This window comes from Elephantulus edwardii, unplaced genomic scaffold (assembly GCF_000299155.1).
Source record: "Elephantulus edwardii isolate Elephantulus edwardi_28Jun2011 unplaced genomic scaffold, EleEdw1.0 scaffold00014, whole genome shotgun sequence".
NCBI lineage: Eukaryota > Metazoa > Chordata > Mammalia > Macroscelidea > Macroscelididae > Elephantulus > Elephantulus edwardii.
The window spans coordinates 9,977,639-9,982,422 of record NW_006399764.1 but is presented as its reverse complement, the minus strand read 5'-3'; positions in this window follow the sequence as shown (position 1 = coordinate 9,982,422).

The window sequence follows — 4,784 nt, the reverse complement described above, 5'->3', positions numbered from 1 at the left end:
GGTCTATGTCCACCATTATCCTTTCTTTTCATATCCCTGCTTGATATCTTGCCTTTGCTTTTCCCTCTCTCTCCACTCACCAAATTGCGCAGCCATGCGATTTCACCCCTACTCATTCTCACCCATTTGCTCCCACCCCTTACCCCCTTGTGTCTTTATACATGTTTTACTAGTTATCATTCTATTTTTACAATAATGGTTTCATGCAGTACTTGTCCTTATGAGACCAAGTTAGTTCACTCAGAATCATGCTGTCCAGTCTCTCCCAAGTTATGTAGTAGGTTTTTTAAATTGTTGCTCCTGAGTGCTTCATAGTATTCCATTTTGTGAATGTATCACAATTTCTCAATCCATTCAGTTGTGGTTGGACATTTGGGTTGTTTCCTTGTCCTTGCATTGGTGAATAATGCTGCCATGAACATTGGTGTATAAACTTCCATTTGTGTCTCAGTTCTAACTTCCTTGGGATATATTCCTAGTAATAGAATAGCTGGCTCATATGGAGTTTCTATGTTCAACTTTTTGAGAAAATGCCAAACTGCCTTCCAGAGTGATTGTATCATTTTACAATCCCACCAGCTTTTATTGTTTGCTGCCCTGCTAAATGTTGCCACAGGTTCCTGGTGAGATGGTATCTCATTGTGGTTTTAATTAGCATCTCTTTTATTATCAGTGGTTTTGAGCATTTCTTCAAGTGTCTGTTAGCCATTTGAATGTGTTCCTCTGTGAAAAGTCTTTCCATGCCTTTTGTTAGGGATCATTTTTTATTTAAAGTTTAAAGCTTATCTCAGGACAGCAGTTGTCAGAAGTGGGGAGGATTCATCCAGCTTCCAGAGCTTCAGAAAGTCTGAAGTCTGTAAGAAATTGAAATTCTGTTCTGCATTGTTCCTCTTTTGATAAGGATTCTTCTATAGAATCTTTGTACAAAATATTCAATAATGGTAATCTTATACCATCCAGTTCTGGTCTCATGGCAAAAGAAATGATTTTCGATAGAGTCAATAATCCACATATTCTATCTCATCCTCCTGTCCTTGATGCCCCTTCCTTCTCTGTGGTACTAGGTGAATAGAAACCAACTGTTGTGTGCTGGATGGCCCTTTGCAAGCTTTTAAGACCTGAGGCACTATGCAATGAACTTGCAAGTATAACAAGCCCTGAACCAACCCTTAGGCTAATTAACTGGGCTGTTTGTTCCATGATCCTAAATCTTCATACCAAGAATTTGATTCCTTTGAGGCTTTGGTTGTACAAAAGCAGTCTCAACAGTTATTTTTTTATTGTTTTTGTTAAACAAATGAAATAATTTTCTTTTGAGTCTAACATGGATATTTCTTGATCACGGTCAATAGGAAGCATTTCTCGGGTGCTGTTGTGTTTGGGGTGTTGTGCTGGCCAAACAATAAGGAATGCTCTTTCTCCTTTTTGAAATCCAGATTTGATGAAAGCAGAATCAAACATTCTTAGCAGGAAGCGGAGGGTGTGAGTGAAGAAGGTGTGCAGCACAGAAGGGTGATGCCCTAATATGCAATATGGCTAATACATGCCAGGATTTTTGAGAAAAGAAAATAGATAACCACTAGATGCATTTTCTCTGACCTTCTGGTAGACGAACAAGAATCTAGCTCAGCCATCTAAGTGAGTTCAAGAGAAGAACAGGCCGATACCAAGGGTGAAGTTTTGGATACCTCCATACCTTAAATATTTCCAATGAGGCTACTTTCTTTTCCAAGAAGCCACTCCTGTTTCCTAGTTGTTTAGGTGTTTATTGTACTGTGGTGGTGAATATGCTGCTATAAATGCCAGAAGTTATGCCACCTTCATTTTATTTTTGTGTGTGTGTGTGTTAAAATAAGTTTTTATTAATGCCTTCATACTGCATGGTAAAAGGTCAGCATCTGAATATGACAATTTTATCGCCTTTGAAAAAAGAAAGATGGTGCTGGTATTCTTCCATAATTACAGAGAAGCCGGAATTTTTGCTAGTTTTATTTGGTTAGATTCTTTTTAGACAAGAAATGATCTATCCTTTGTAAAGGGCGCTAAGAGTGCCGCCTGCATTTTAAATGTTAGCAGATCACTCTCAGGGAACAGGTTTGAACAGAGATGACCGACTAAGATCGATTAGTTAAAAAGCTTGGCAATTTGGGCTTTCAGCTCGAAGGAGGTCTCGGTGCAACTTTCTTCGGTTGTCCCGCGTCTGGGTTCATCCGACACCAGCCGCCTCCGCCATGCCGCCCAAGTTCGACCCCAACGAGATTAAAGTCGTGTACCTGAGGTGTACCAGTGGGGAAGTCGGTGCCACTTCCGCTCTGACCCCCAAGATCGGTCCCCTGGGTCTGTCTCCAAAAAAGGTTGGTGATGACATTGCCAAGGCCACCGGTGACTGGAAGGGACTAAAGATTACAGTGAAACTGACCATTCAGAACAGACAGGCCCAGATTGAAATGGTACCTTCTGCCTCTGCCCTGATCATCAAAGCCCTAAAGGAACCACCCAGAGACAGAAAGAAGCAGAAAAATATTAAACACAGTGGAAATATCACTTTTGATGAGATTGTTGGCATTGCCCGGCAGATGCGACACTGGTCTTTAGCCAGAGATCCTGGGAACTGCCCAATCTGTGGGCTGCAATGTTGATGCCTGTCACCCTCATGACATCATAGAAGACATCAACAGTGGTGCTGTGGAATGGCCAGCTAGCTAAGGAACTACAGATGAAAATATTTCAATAAAGGATCATTTGTTAACCAATGGGGGAGGGGGAAGCTTGGCAATTTATTTCTGACAATTAGCCAGAGGAATATGGACAGATTGCTTTGGGACTCTAATGGTGGAGTGTGTACAAAGTTGCGCTGCCAACCCAAAGGCATTGATTATCTCCCTGGTGGTTGAAACCCTCCAAAGGTTCTGCAGGAGAAAGATGAGTGGTTCTCCTTTGTGATTGTACAAGCTTGAAAACCCAATGGGAGATCAGGATTCTGACTTGATGACAATGAGAAAGAGGGAAACACTTTGTCAGGTGACCAAAAGAAATGGTAATGGCAACAATGAGTTTGCGCAAAACTCTGATGACCTCGTGGGAAGAAGCTGTGCTGCAAGCCCAAAGGAAACATGAACCCACCAGCCGTTCCACGGGCAGGAGAGGATGGGCACTCTCCGCCCATGTAATTTGCTGCCTTTCAAAACCCACTGGAGGGTCAGCTATGAGTCATTTCCAACCCGACAACACACAGTGACAATAATGACAAAGGTGGTGCAGAACTGGGTGATGTTTCATTTTGTCGTTGATAGGCTTTCCATGAGGTGTTACTGACTCAACACCGGGTAACAAGAAATAACACCAAGTTACTCTGTGCTATACTGCTTTGACCCCTTTCTTTCTATAAAGGAGTGTTAGAAGCAGTTCTTTCACTGGAACTTTCACAGGGTAAATATAACCTAGCCACGCTTAACTTTCAAGTAGGCAACAGTCTAAGAGAAATGCGATTTCACGGGCTTGTATGTGTGCTCGGCTGCTTCTCTTCTGTTTAATGTTTAAAAATAGGTTTCAATAACCGGTGCTAATAACATGTGTGATTGTGCCTCTGTGGCATGACACAATTATGTATAAAACGCCACATATGAACAATTGACCAAAATCTACAAAATCAGTTCTAGTTGGAATCACAGCAAAAAAAGACTATTTTCTTCAAAGTCTGCTGTGTCACCTGTGTTCAGAGCCAAAGAACCGGCAAACCCACAAGCCATGGAAATGTCTGCATAAATATTCTCCTAGACTGTCTTCTGTCTCCATCCTTGCCATGAAAGGGCACATTTTGAGAGAATTGAGATCATGACACCAACTTTGATTGCAGCACATCAAAGTGGAGTCTTTTTTGAGACCGTATCAGCAGACGTGTTAATGTTCAATAACAATATGTTATAAAATTTAACGCTGACCTTTAACATTCCAAGAGCAGGAGTTGCCGGAGGCTTGCTGCTGTCACTGCCTCAAGTTCTAGTTGAACAGCTTTCATTTGGGCCTCCAGAGGCATAGCGATGAAATCACTTTGAGAAATGTCAGAACGGGGGTGAAACATATTCATACACATTACACATGACAGGCAAACCTGGTGGGCTGATGTCAAAACCAAAATCTCATCATGCACTTGTTTGAATTGCTTTGTCTGTCCCCTCTAACAATACACAGCCATTCGACTGCCTGGCCAAAACCGCAAAGGGCAGGCTGGATTGATCGAGCTGACGGCTGCTGGGACTTTTAGATGGAGATGTTATTTCCACAATCTGGACACACACACACAATTATGATGTTGTTCACTTTCCACAGAGACAGTTGCATAGTTCAAGGAAAATGGCAAACAGCAAGATAAAAGATGCATACAAGAATTACTTGGAATAGAAATCTCCTTTACAATGACAGCCACTTCAGTTTAATGAAATATATAGCAAACTGATATTTGTTTCTCATATTCAAGACACATCTTTTAAAAAAAAATAATCTAAAAAGACAAGAAGACGTACAATAAAAACACCTTGCTCACTTTTCTCTATCCTTTTGATGGTTTCTTTAATATATTTTAAAGTGTTTCTTAATGCAAGTATAAGCAATTGTAGATGACATCTCCTTGCAATATCTACCTGCTACCATCTTATATGTTGTTGCTGTTGTTATGTAGTGTAGAGTCAGAACCAAGCAGTAGCTGACCTTCCTGTGGGCTTTCAGAGGCAGCCCATCCTTCTCCCAAGGAACAACTGGTGGCCTTGAACAGTGTGCCTTTGGGA